This window comes from Cebus imitator, unplaced genomic scaffold, assembly GCF_001604975.1.
Source record: "Cebus imitator isolate Cc_AM_T3 unplaced genomic scaffold, Cebus_imitator-1.0 Scaffold530, whole genome shotgun sequence".
NCBI classification, from domain to species: domain Eukaryota; kingdom Metazoa; phylum Chordata; class Mammalia; order Primates; family Cebidae; genus Cebus; species Cebus imitator.
The window spans coordinates 521,563-536,546 of record NW_016107845.1 but is presented as its reverse complement, the minus strand read 5'-3'; the positions used below and the strand labels follow the sequence as shown (position 1 = coordinate 536,546).

At 34.4% G+C, this 14,984-nt stretch overlaps 1 protein-coding gene and 1 pseudogene across 2 annotated transcripts in view; one reads left to right on the top strand and one right to left on the bottom strand.

Annotated features, from left to right (window-relative positions):
- Nucleotides 1–13,517: 13,517 nt before the first annotated feature.
- On the bottom strand, nt 13,518–14,273 carry LOC108293300 (annotated as a pseudogene).
- LOC108293303 (protein eyes shut homolog) overlaps nt 14,210–14,984 on the top strand; it is a 377,364-nt gene continuing 376,589 nt past the window's right edge. For both annotated transcript variants that reach the window (XM_037733480.1, XM_037733481.1), the window contains exon 1: nt 14,210–14,282. The gene's annotated coding sequence lies outside the window, so the exon portion shown is untranslated. The remainder of the gene's footprint in view (nt 14,283–14,984) is intronic.

The following is a 14,984-nucleotide window of genomic DNA, read 5'->3' as shown; positions in this document are numbered from 1 at the left end:
AATGCAGAAAGGATTCCTTATTTAATAAATGGTGCTGGGAAAACTGGTTAGCCTTATGTGGAAAACTGAAACCAGGCCCCTTTCTTACACCCTAAACAAAAATTACTCAAGATGAATTAAAGACTTAAATGTAAGACATAAAACTAAAAAAAACCCAGAAGAAAACCTAGGCAATACCATTCAGGACATAGGCATGGGCAAAGACTTCATAACTAAAACGCCGAAAGCAATGGCAACAAAACCCAAAACTGACAAATGAAATCTCATTAAACTGAAGAGCTTTTGCACTGTAAAAGAAACTATCATCAGAGTAAACAGGCAACCTACAGAATAGGAGAAAATTTTTGCAATCTATTCATCTGACAATGGGCTAATATCCACAATCTGCAAAGAACTTAAACAAATTCACAAGAAAAAAACAAATAACTCCATTAAAAAGTGGGCAAAGAATATGAACGGACACTTCTCAAAAGAAGACTTTTATGAGGCCAACAAACATATAAAAAAAGCTCATCATCACTGGTTGTTAGAGAAATGCAATCAAAACTGCAATGAGATGCCATCTCATGCCAGTTAGAATGGCCATCATTAAAAAGTCACAAAACAACAGATGCTGGAGAGGATGTGGAGAAATAGGAATGCTTTTACACTGTTGGTGGGAGTGTAAATTAGTTCAACCATTGTGGAAGACAGTGTAGCAATTCCTCAAGGATCTAGAAATAGAAATACCGTTTGACCTGGGAATCACATTATTGGGTATGTAACCAAAGGATTATAAATAATTCTACTATAAAGATACATGTACACTTACGTTTATTGTAGCACTATTTACAATAGCAAAGACTTAGTACCAACCCAGATGGCCATCAATGATAGACTGGATAAAGAAAATGTAGCACATATATACAATGGAATATTATGCAGCTATAAAAAAGGATGAGTTTGTATTCTTTGCAGGGACATGAATGGAAATGGAAGCCATCATTCTCAGCAAACTGATACAAGAACAGAAAACCAAACACCACATGTTCTCACTCATAACTGGCAGTTGAACAGTGAGAACAAATGGACACAGGGAGGGGAACATCAAACACTGGGGCCTGTTGGGGGGTGGGGGGCCAGGGGAGGGATAGCATTATGAGAAATAGCTAATGTAGATGTCCAGTTCATGGGTGCAGCAAACCACCATGGCACGTGTATACCTATGTAACAAACCTGCACATGTACACCAGAACTTAAATTATAAAAAATAGATTTTCTAAAAAAAAATCATATAAAGTTGAAAACAGGATGAAGTAGTAAAATACCTATGTTATTATTAAACATCGACGTGAATATGTATCACAGCAATTCAAAGTAAAAAAGGATAAATTTTTCTACTTTTCAATTTACCTTAATTTTTATACATAATCTTTATGAGTTTATTTTTAGAATCTTTCTACATAGAGGTTTATTTAGTGCTGGAAAAGTGAGGTTGTAATTTATTATAAAAAGCAGAAAAATAGGGAGTTATTTTGACCTTGATATGTGCCTAACTTATTCAGATTTTTTTCTATTGTCATTCACTTCAGCATATGTCATATTTAAAGCAGGAAATTTCCAACTGAACTGTTAGGTTTCTAGATCCTGAAATATTATCTTGAGTTTATGTCTTTTTTCTTGCGTATATAACCTTGCATTTTTAGTATGTAATTTTTCAAATAGTGCTGTATTCTTTTTAAGTAGTCTCAGTGCTACTGCTCATAAATTATTCAGTTGCATTTTTTATGCTTTAAAGATGTATACATTTAAATCTGTATATTCCTTGGTTTCAAAAACACAAGAGCAATGATAATATGGCTAATGTATCATTTATCACTCATGCGTGAAACTAGCCTAGGTATAAATGTGTGACTGAAGAATACATTATCCCTTTTGTTTCTATAGAATAATTATACTTCTAATACTTTAAATTAAAAATAACACTTTTGTATTCTAATAAAATCTATTTAGATAGCTTATGACATTTTTAAAAGCTCCCTTTCAATTATTCATGTTATCACTAAGCCCTATCAATTCTAGCTTCCAGTGAGTACCTCTTAAGTTTTGCCAGTGTCAATACCCAACTTCATGTATTCATCATCTCTTGCCTCATATGTTATAATAAGTTCTTCATTGGTCCTGTTTATGTGTACAGCACGTGGCTACTATTGGCCTATTAGAAAAAAAATTCAGATGGTAATACTCTCTTGTTTTAAAAATACCACATTAACCTGGGGATAAATAAGAATTCCTTACAATGATATTTTAAAATTTGTGTTTATCTTTCATTTTGTAGTTTCTTTAACAAATATATGAATCGTCCTACCCTCCCCATTTATGTGTGTGCATATGTTGTATATGCGTGTCTCTGTATATCTGTGAGTATGTGTGTGTGTGCTAACACAAGCACAGAAGCACATCCATGCATAATCACATAATCACATCAGCTCCACTATGTACGCTCCCTTACTGTGTGATCAGTGAGCCATCAGAACACCACAGATAAAGTAATAATTTCTAAAAAAAAAAAAAAAAATGGCATTGTATCCACAAGCAGGAGCTGCCTTAAAAGAGAAAAATGAAAATAAAAAATAAAGAAAAAAATGGCATTGAAATAAATGGTTTTTGACCTTGGAGGAGGATTTAATTTAAGTCTTTTCTGTTCCAGATTAGATTTTTCAAGATGCAGAGGTAGACATTAGTATGTATTTTATTTTATTATGCTTTAAGTTCTGGGGTACATGTGTGGATCATGTAGGATTGTTATATAGGTATACACATGCCATAGCGGTTTGCAGCATCTATCCTCCACATCACCTACATTGGATATTTCTCCTAATGTTATTCCTCCCCAATTCCCCCACCCTCAGCTATCTCTCCCCTAGCCCTACCACCCCCCAACAGGCCCTAGTGTGTGATGTTCCTCTCCCTGTGTCCATGTGTTCCATTGTTCAACACCCGCTTATGAGTGAGAACATGTGGTGTTTGGTTTTCTTGTTCTTGTGTCAGTTTACTGAGAATGATGGTTTCCAGCTTCATTCACATCCCTGCAAAGGACCTGAACTCATCCTTTTTTATGGCTGCATAGTATTCCATGGTGTATATGTGCCACATTTTCTTTATACAGTCTATCATTGGTGGACAGTAGTATTAATTAACAGCTTTTAGCATTGTCTTCTGTGGAAGAGTCAGGAAGAATGCCAGAGGAAATGGGCTCTGATACAGTCTAAATGCAGACCTCAAGGTTTACAACTAGAAAAGAAAGGACTAGGTTTTCAGTTTGTTTGTTTGTTTGTTTTGTACCTGTATCTGGCTATCATTAGATGTAGGGTGACACTGGAAAGAACATAATCTTTGTCAGGACAACATTCTTCAGGTGGAACAATTCCTGAAGCTGAAGAAGAACTGGAAACAGTCTTTCAATGCACTTCCAGCAGCTGGGGGGATAAGTTCTTTAGTCTTGAAAGGGGGTCTGGAAAGTATGCCATATGGCCTTCTGTACTTACCCTAGAGCAGTGACCAAATATATTTTATTTGAATTTAATGTTTAGAATATTGAGTATTGAAAACATTGACATTTTAAAGAGAATACATTACAAACATTGTTGTACCTTCTAAATGTGAATGACTCATTCAGTTTATAAAATATATAGAAGATATTACAAAGGAAAATATGAAATTTGGATACATTAACTGCCTTCTCTCACATACACATGGAGACACAAATTTAGCTGTAACTGAAATAAAAAGAGGTTAAAACATAACGAAAAGAGAATATTGAAGCAAATATGTGAAAGGATTAATACTCTTGCAGCTGGTATATTGAACGGGGAATGGAGGTTGATCTTTGTAGAATATAAATAGGAAAATACTTAACTCTTCTCCAGACCCTGCCTTCAATTATACTCTAGTAAACTCTTTTTGCTGAACCCTAAGTCTATCTATTGGCTTTCCAATCAATTTCAATTAAAAGAAAAATTTTATTATGGTAATTCTGACACATTCAGTCATTAAAATGACTAGTTTATATAAACGAAACTTCAATTTGACAATACAGTCATAGCTTCTTTCTTCCCAGCACAGACTTGATTCTTGATTCTAGGTTTAAGAAACAATAGAGGAAGTGAGCAAAGGGATTAGAGGAAAAATGCTGCAGAGACATGGCCATTGGTAGCTCTATGTGTCCACCATTCAGATAGAGGCTCTTCTTCATGTATCAGGCTTGCTATTTTTTGGAAGTGCTAGAGGGACTTTGTCGCTGCTCAGCTCTCTAGTGTAGACTATGCCCCTATCGAGGGACCCATGCAAACACATCATTTCCGTATCTTATTACTCTCACTCTAGCTCTATTATGAGTTGAGCTACATGAAAATAACAGGAATTAAACTATTATCCACATTGTCTCCTCAGACCATAGAAGTCTTATACAGCCTTAGGCTGCCAAGTGATGTAAGAAAACCAAATGCTATCTGTTTTCATTCATAAATTGGAGTTAAACATTGAGTACACATGGACACAAAGAGAGGAACAATAAATTCTGGGGCATATTTCAGGGTGGAGGGTGGGAGGTAGGAGCAGGGTGAATATAAAAAAAATCTACTTATCAGATACTATGCTTATTACCTGGGTGATGAAATAATATGTACACCAAAACCTCATGAGACCCAATGTATCCGCATAACAAACCTACCCATATATCCCTTAAACCGAAAATAAAAGTTGGAAAAAAGGACACATGTTTAACTGCTGACCCCTCTCTCCTCACCTTAGCATGGGAAGTATCTCAAAACAGACTGCTGCTTTTAAACTTCTCCAGCAGAAAGCCGCCTCTAGGTTCATGTATATTACCAAATTCTCTAGAACATGCACAAAAGCCTATCAAAAACTCTCACGCTACACTCCATTTCCATACCGTATGGAGTCTGTAAATTTATGTGGCTCAGCAAAGGTGCTGGCAGTTGTCCTCTACACTCTTTTGAACATTCTCCCATATTTGACTTTAGAAAAACACCCCCTCCCACTATGTGACAGAGGAAGTGCCACAGCTTTCTTTATAGCCTGTTAATTCACTTCAAATAATCCATTAAAATGTTATTATTTTCTTGTAGAGCTTGGGGAGATAAGAGGATTTGCTATTTTTAACTAAATCCTGCATGACTGTGTCTTGCACCCTTCTATAACATAGCAGACTGTTTGTTTCCTATTGTTTTCAAGCCGAGTTTTATCAGAATTTGAAGACAATAAATTAGTCCTCATTGTTATCATGTTACGTCTCCACCGAACAAATTGCTTGTACAAAAAATGATTGGCAAGTATCATGACTTCGATGAATTCTAAGGCAATGAATATTAATCTATAATCCACCAAAGAATAAATAAAAACGAAAAGAAAAATAACCTTTACCCCCTTTTAACAGTGATGATACCCTTTGCCAAAAACTATAGTCCGAAATTTGCATTATTGCAAAGAATATGAAATAAAACATTGTATAGTCTATTTGCACTGCTTCTATTTCAATTACTTGGTTTCAGCTATATATGGTTGAGAGAGGGAGCGGATAAATTCAGATAGTTCTGGAAATGTTGCCTGCTATTCTGCTGAGTATATGTCCTAGGCCCAGTGGGTTGTGGAAGAAAACATGAATCTGCTGCTCTCTCAGTTCTTGTCAGTTCCAACTCATGTCCCTGATACTGTGAGCTTTAGTAAGCACTGAATGTGTTGCTAGTTTTTAAAAAAAAAACACCATACATATTTAAGAAAAATATAGAAACTAAATACAAGCCACTACTTCGCTGATATTTCCAGGAAGAAGTTATAAACAGTATCACCATGGAGAAAAAGTAGTGTTGTGTATTTTGAAAGACAGATTGTGGATTTTCAAAATGGCACCTTTATCAGATACTGACAAGGATAATTTTGACTTCAGACTATTTTTCATTAGATATACTTACTTTAAAACTAAATTCCAATTATAATATAATACTGCTATAAAATATTTTTGAGAAACAATTTGGAAATTTTTATGAGTGGTAAAAACACACCAAATATATTTTTGAAATGAATACACCATGGGTAAAGGTTTGAGAGTTTATATTTCCTATAGTTAATACAAGAACATGACAGTTTCTAACAACGGTCTCTGTGTAGAGTATTGCTTCTCTTTAATCCAAATCTGAACATGCTACTGTTCTGAATAAAATGCTTAAATGACACTACATCATTTACAAAGAAAGCCCAATTTACTGATGGCGACTTAAACTTTCCTTTCTGACATAACCCCATTTATTTTTCCAGGTAATTCTAGCCACTTTGATATAGTATTTACTGTTCCCTCAAATACTCCATATTAAAGTCATTTTACATTCTCTTCTTTCTTTTTACTATATGCATGGCCTTTCCTTTGACTTGTCTGATAAATTTAGCATCACCTCTTGAAACTCTGTATTTGTCTGTGTCCTCTGTCTCTGATTTCTTTGAATGTGGTACATGACTAGAAATTTGTTTGGCTGCTATATTGGAGCTCCCGGAGAGCATGGATTTACTGTATCTTATAGCCCTTGATCAGAGCATATAATATGTATTAGGCAATCGAGAAAAATTTTTGTTGAACACCATATTAACTAAATTAATATGTGATTGAATAATAAAAATGTTTGCATTTGTATTTTAAGAAAGAAGCCTATGTTAATATTTTCAAATTATACCACATGAGCAAATATTTATTATGTAAGTATTAACTCTTAGATAAAAAAAATTATCTATGACATATGTTAGGATAGCTAAAAGCCTTGGAAGATAGAGATAAGGTTTCCTTTTGAGTCAGAGACCAGATTTGTCTCTTAATCAGAATAGTAAATATTATTTATTTTTCCCACTCCAGCGCAAAGATTGGACAGACTTTCTAGCAACCCTCTGATGAAACTGGAGGTCCCTATGCTTGTATTTTTCAGCAGTGACGTAAACCCACTATCACTGCAGCTTCTACCTGGACCTCTCTTCATTGCTCCCAAGGGACTTCAGAATTTCAAAAAAAAAATTGCACTTGACAGTTAAACAGGCAAGAAAACTTTATTCAACATTATTGCAATAGAAATTAAGACTATTGCAATAGAAGAGAGATTGAACTCAATACCATTGAAACAAAAGGTAGGAGAGTTTTTAATTGCTAAGTAGCCTAGTGGAAAAGTATTGAAGAATATTTGTTAGAGAAGGATCAGCATGATTAGGCTGTCTTTGCTGATTGGCACTTACCAAAGTCAAGGTCCTACTCTCTCACAGAGCCTGTAAGGTAGCGGCACTGATTTCTTAATGATTACATTTTTAGAAGGTTGGCTCTCAAGTTCATAAGACAAACGTGTGAGCTTTAAGTTAGCAAGCAGCTCAGAGATGATTTCTATCTCAAAATACAAAGAAAGAAATCTTTAATTGCAAGTTATCAAAAGTAAATGCTCTAAGAAAATGGCAATCAGGGACTCAAAATCAAGAAGAAATCTCTTAAACATTTACACAAGCTGAAGGGACTGTTAAAATTGTCTTGGTCAAAGGACAGGAGAATTATATTTATGCTGCCTGTTACGCCATGGGTAATAAAGTCTTTTGTTTCTGGCCCGGGAGTCTTATGTCTTCTGCCAGCATAAAACACATTGTTCATGTCTAAGCGGGAAATTTAAATAAAGGCTTATAGCATGCCATTGTAATTCAGCTCTGCTATATCATGAAGATCATTAATGTAAAGCAAAGTTTAATTCTTTTGTTAAATTATCTTCCTCACTCAAGCTTTCCACTGAAATATAAATGTTGATTTAATTTCATTTAAAATTTTCTCCAAAGTGTGGTAATACGAAATATATATTTGGTCTTTGACCCCATTTTCTGGAATACAATTTATAAAATCCTTAGACTCTCCAAAGTTTTTTGTTATGCTAATGAGTTGGCTGATGTCTGGTAGCCCCTACAGATGATGACAGTTGGCCACCAGATAGACCAAGGGTCTAGGGAGAAGTTAGGGGATGAAGATTAAAATGACACCCAGTAGTCAATGGGAGGCAATCTCAAGAAACTGAGACTTCAACCTGTGGCTCAGTTGCTACATTGAGGTAGAAGATGCCTGGCTGGCGTTTCTGCTAGGCAGAATTGATAACCCCTTTGCTTATGGTGAGAAATCCCCACATCTCTCCAGTCAGGAGAGAATTGTGAGAATATTTATTGTTAGATCATTTATAATAGAAAGCTGAAACTGAACTCAACATACAAATTAGAGTTAATCATAGGGCTAATCTAAACAAATTGCAGTCTTTAAACCATATTACATTTTTAGGTCTATAATAAAGGAATTTCAAAATATTAGTTTAGCCATAGAAGTGATCCACTTTTCTTGAATTTTAGAAAACAAAATAAACTAGTTTACTGCCAATAATAGACTTTCAAGTTTTTATATTATTTTCTTTACTATAAAATGTATAAAATGCTGATGATGCTTTTTTTGTTTTGCTGTTTCTGAGGTTGAAAACAAATAATATGATTATCAAGATCTTATGTAATCTTGAAAGTGGTTGGAACTTTCAAATAGTTCATATTGTTAAGAAACTTTGAATAGTGATATTTAATTTTCTATGTCTGAAATTAGTACGGATTATCAAGAGTGATCAGTAACATTAGAAGAGTTTAGTGAAGATATGTGACTAACCTCTTTGAGTCGAAGTCGAACTATGAATTTAATTTCAATGTAACTTACCTTGATTAAGAACATTTGCTTTTGTGTGTGTGTGTGAAAATTTAGGAGCTCATAATACATATAAAACAATGTTACAAGTTTTATGTACATAATTTTCAGATGGAAGGAATACTTAAAATACAGATTCCTGGGTACCATCCCCCATAACTCTGATTCAGTAGGTCTGGAGATGCTCTAAGATACCAGAGTTTTTATTCTGATTGAAGGCTACTGCACACCATGCTTGTGAGACATTGGTAGAAGAAACAAATTGTTATTTGTATGATTTGAGATTAATAACAGATTATAACATGATCACAAATAATTCATAAATATTTCAGGATGTAGTTTCCTTTACTATAGTGTAGTGATTTTGCTTTTAATTTATCATGAAAAGGAATACTTTTTACTGTGGTGAAAAAATCCCATGCAACATGAAATATATCTTATTAACAGATTTTTAGTTATACAGTACAGTGTTGTTCACTATATGTGCATTATTGTAGAAAAGGTTTCTAGAACATTTTCATCTTGTATGACTGAAACTTTGTACTCATTAGACAATAACTCCTCATTTCCTCATTCCTTTAGACTGGCAACCAACGTTCTACTTTCTGCTTCTGAGTATGACTATTTTTTGGTGACTCATAAAAGTGGAATCATGCAGTGTCTGTCCTGATGATTGACTTTTTCCACTTAGCATCATGTCCTCAAGTGTCACTTCTGTTGTTATATATGACAGGACTTTATTTTTTTTAAAGCTGGATAATATTCTATTTTATACATATACATACATACACACATATTTACAGTTATATATATACAGTTGCAAATATCTCTCCAAGATCCTGCTTTCAGTTATTTTAGATAAGTATGAAGTAGAATTTCTAGATCATATAATGGTTCTATTTTTTATTTTTGAGATATATTCACACTATTTCTTATAGTCTCAGCACTATTATCCACTAATACCGAGAGGGGATATGAGTTTCAATGTATTTATATTATTTTCAATACTGATTATTTTCTGCTTTATTCTATTTTGATATCATCCATCAATAATAGGCATGAGTTAATATTTCATTGTGGTTTTGATCTGTCTTTGCTTACTGATTATTGACATTTAGCATCTTTTCATCATGAATATGTGGTCATTTGTATGTGTTTTTTTTTTTTTTTTTTGACGTTTTAGAAGTTCCTCATGTATTTAGATATTACCCCTTATTAAACATATGTTCTGCAAATATTGTTTCCTATTTTACAGGTAGCCTTTTTACTCTGTTGATGTTTTACTTTGCTGTGTTAAAATATTTTGGTTTGACACCGTCTCACTTGCCTGTTTTTGCTATTGTTTTCTGTGCCTTTTATGTCATATTCATAAAATCATTACCTGTACTAACGTTATAAAGGTTTTTCACTATGTTTTCTTCTGGGAATTTTATTGTTTCATGTCTTATATTTAAGATTTTAAACTATTTTGAGTTAATTTATGTTTGTGCTCTTAGATAAGAATACAATTTTATTCTATTGCATCTGAATATCTTTGGCACATGAAAAATATTCAAATTTTCCCAACACCATTTTGAAGATACTAATATCATTTTGATGTTTGTCCCTTCTAAATCTCATGTTGAAACATAATCCCCAATGTTGGAGGAAGGATCTGGTGGGGAATGTTTGGCTCTTGGGGGCAGATCCCTCGTTAATGGCCACTATTGCAATAATGAATGAGTTCTCACTCTGAGTTCACAGGAGATCTGGTTTTTTAAAAGATCATGGTACCCTGCACCCCCTTGCTCACAGTCTTATTATATAATATACTGCCTCTCCTTTCCCAATGATTGTAAGCTTCCTGAATCCCTCACCAGAAGCAAATGCTGCAGCCATGCTTGTATAGCCTGCAGAACCATGGGTCAACTAACTCTTTTTTTAATAAACTACCCAGCCTCTACTGTTCCCTTACAGAGACACAAGAATGGACTAATACAGATACTATCCTTTCAACATTGTGTATTCTTAACATCCTTGTTGAAGATCAGTTGACTATATATACATGGTTTTTTTCTGGACCCTCTAATTTGTTTCATTGGTCTATATGTCTATGTTTACACCTGTACCATGTTATTTTGCTTTCTGTAGCTTTGTAGTATGTTTTGAGGTTAACTTTGTTCTTTTATGAGATTGTTTGTCTTTTGGGGGTCCTTTGTGGTTCTTTATGAATTTTCAGTTTATTTTGTCTATTTCTGAAAAAATAAAATGGCATTGGGATTTTGATGGGATTGCCTTGACCCTATAGATCACTTTGGGTGGTACTGACATTATTTTTCTTTCAACTCCTTTATGAAGTTAGTTACAAAAAAGATATACATTCTGATATTGATAATTCTCATCATGAATAAGAACATCAAAAATAAGGCAATAACAAGATGTGCTTCACATATCAACAATCATGTTGTTAGAATAAGAAACCTGAATTCCTGTACAACAAAAAGATTAGGAAGCAAAATGTGAGTAAGCTTGCATTCAGAATATACCTATATGTGTGTGCAAAAACAATATACTCATTATATACCTCACTTAAGTTCCTTTATGATGCATAATTCCCTAATCATTTATTTGTGAAACAAGAATGATTATTAAGAAATGTGAAATCCAAATTGAATTTATTTTCACAATATCAATGCTAAACTCAAAATAGATACTTCATTGACTCTCAATGGTAAATTTCAAACATGGAAAGCAATCTTAATTTTTGTAAACCTGTGAGTGGGGTATGCAAAAAACAGATGGACTATCTTACTCTACTTACAAAGAGGCTGGGTCTCAGCCTGCACTTAAATATCATGAGCAACAAAAAACAGGAAACAAATATCAGTAAGAGTAATGCCCATACATATAAAAATATCTGTTTGAGCCATGTTGTTTGTTCTCACATAGCAAGCCTATTAAACCACTAGAAGATTATATCTCATGCAACAGATTTACTAAATTAACTACACATCTATCAGAAATTTCCAAATCCCTGCTCCCAACAAAATTTTAGTACAACTATCAATTGCCATGGGTCATTTAGAAAAAAACAGAAAAATATATATTCTAAGTCTTTGCAATTAAAAACAATCATAACATAAACACTGTTCGATGTAAATTTTGAACTAAATATATTTTTTCTAAATACAATTTATGTAATCAAGGCTTTTTAAGCAAAGATAGGTATTAGCTATATGATCTGTACAAACCTACAGTAGTGATATTCCAAACAAAGATTTTTCTTCCTACTATGGTAGGATAATATAACTGTTTTCTGAATGAAGATACATGTTAAGGCTTAAGGAGACAGACAGGCAAAAAAAGCCAAGACCCATTGGTATGCTACATCCAGACCCATCTCACATGCAAGGATACACAAAGACTCAAAACAAAGGGATGGAGAAAGATTTACCAACCAAATGGAGAGCAAAAATAAATAAATAAGTAGAAAGCAGGAGTTGCAATTTTTGCTGATAAAATAGGCTTTAAAGCAACAAAGATCAAAAGAAGCAAAAAAGGATATTACATAATGATAGAAGGATCAATGTAACAAGAAGAGCTAAAGATCCTAAATATATACGCAACCAATACAGGAATACCCAGATATATAAGACTTATAAAGAGACTTAGACTCTCACACAATAATAGTGGGAGACTTCAACATCAATATTAGACAGATCAATGAGACAGAAAGTTAACAACGATATCCAGGACTTGAACTCAGATCCGGAACAAGTAGACTTAATTAACATTTATAGAGCTCTCCACTTTAAATACACAAAATATACACTCTTTTTTTTTTGAGATGGAGTTTCGCTCTTGTTACCCAGGCTGGAGTGCAATGGCGCGATCTCGGCTCACTGCAGCCTCCACCTCCTGGGTTCAGGCAATTCTCCTGCCTCAGCCTCCTGAGTAGCTGGGATTACAGGCACGCATCACCATGCCCAGCTAATGTTTTGTATTTTTAGTAGAGACGGGGTTTCACCATGTTGACCAGGATGGTCTCGATCTCTTGACCTCGTGATCCACCCGCCTCGGCCTCCCAAAGTGCTGGGATTACAGGCGTGAGCCACAGCGCCCGGCCCACAAAATATACACTCTTATCAGTACCACATCACACCTATTTACAGGTTTAAATGAAATATTGGTTGGCTGCTTGTTAGTTATTTTCTTCCCTCATTTTTTTTCATGCCTCTATTATTAAACACAATTATAGGCATATCCATTTTTAGACTGCATTCTAGCCCGGGCAATAAAACAACACCCCTGTTCTCCCTCCCTCTTCCTCTTCCTCTTTCTTTCTCTCCTTCATTTTCTTTTTTTATTCTTTCTCTTTCTTTCTTTCTCTCTTTCTTAAAAAAAAAAGAGAAGAGGCACAGGCATCCTACCTTTAAACAAACACTTCTCTTAAAAAAAAGAAAAAAGGCTTAAGGAGGAAACAGCTTAGTGAAAAAAATGCTGTTCATTTAAAAATGTATATCATCTCATAATAGGCTGCTGAACTTTCAAATTTACATGTGAGAATACATTTACATCTTAAATTTCTAGGAAAGGCACACATGTTAGGGGGAAAAAAAGCAGCAAAATTTTCAACCCACCAATATATTGGCAAAGCCATGACTTTTATTAGAAACAAATAATGCTTCTCAAGAAGTTGGCAACATGTCATAGTATCAACATATACTTTATACAGTGTATTTCTCCCTTTAATTATATTTCAGCAGGAGGTGAAATACGTCTTTCGCTATGACAATCAGACGTAATTGATGAACTCTGTAGACTCCTTGTACACAAACCAAGCATTTCCTACCCAAAATATATTCGGAAAGCCAAAGATCACAGATACATTTAGGGATCCCATACTGGTCACAGAGCCAAAGTAACACAGCCCTTCTTTCTTCTTACAAGGTGAAAGTTCCTGAACAATATTGTGACCAGTAGCTATTTTAACATCTGTTGGAGCTTCAACCTGGGCTGAAGTGCTGGCCTACCATAAAAAAGTGGCAATAAGCGTAACGGCAAAGTCAATTATAGGAAGTGTGCGACTATCTGGATATAGGCTCCTGTAGCCAACATAAAGCAGGGGGGCAGCAATGCAGTACAAGAACACAAAGACAGCAAAGGTAACATAGAACTGTGCAGAAGGAGGGTAAACGCCTATGAGGACAAGACTTTCCAATTTACATCACATACGTTTACACCTGGAGGTGGCTGAAATGATGCCTCTTTACACCTGAGTGTATAACCAAAACCAGCTGTAATAGTTTTATTCTCAGTAATTGTGGGAGGACAACTCAGTTGGATTTCTGTTTGGCCCTTAAAACCTCCACAGGTGGCAAAAGCAAAGATAGAAGCAATCCATTCGAGGACCTTGATGAAGTCAAGCGGCACCTTGAGCCTGTTGAGATTGATCTGGAAGCCAGGCATCCTCTGAGGGAAGGAGTGGGAGAGAGTCAGGACGGCAGGGTGGAGAAGGAAGGGACCGAGGAGACGATAGCAGCCGGGCGGCGGGGAACAGGTACTGATATTTTAATAATATTAAGGCTTCCAATATTGATACAGGATATCTTTCCATTTATTTGTGTCTCCTTCAATTTCTTTCATCAATGTTATATTGTCGTTCATTTCCTTGGTTAAGATAATTCCCAAGTATTTTTTCGTTCTTTTTGATATTATTGTAAATGGTATTGTTTTTAAATTTCTTTTTGAAAATTGTTCTTTGTTAATGTGTAGAAACACAACTGATTCTATACGTTGATTTTGTATCCTGGAAATTTTCTGAATTCATTTACTGGTTCTAACAGTTCTTACATGGGATCTATTGTGTTTTCTACCTCTGAAGTGATGTCCTATGTGAATAGAATTGATTTTATTTCTCTTTCTAATTTGGTTGCCTTTTATTTTTTTCTCTCGCCTAATTTCTCTAGCTGGGACTTCTAGTACAATGTTGAATAGATGTGTTAAGAGTGCACATTCTTGCCTTATCCCTGATTATAGGAGAAAAGCTTTCTTTTTTTTTTTTGACAATGACTGTGATAAAGCTATGTTTTTCAATTTCTAGTTTTTTAAAAAAATTATAAACAGTGCTGAGTTTTGTCAAAATCTTTTTCTATATCTGCGAAGGTGATCAAGTGATTTTCACTGTTAATTGTTTATGTGTTGTATCATACTGATAGATTTTTTTAAATTGAAAACACATAGGGTTTTTTTTTTTTTTTTA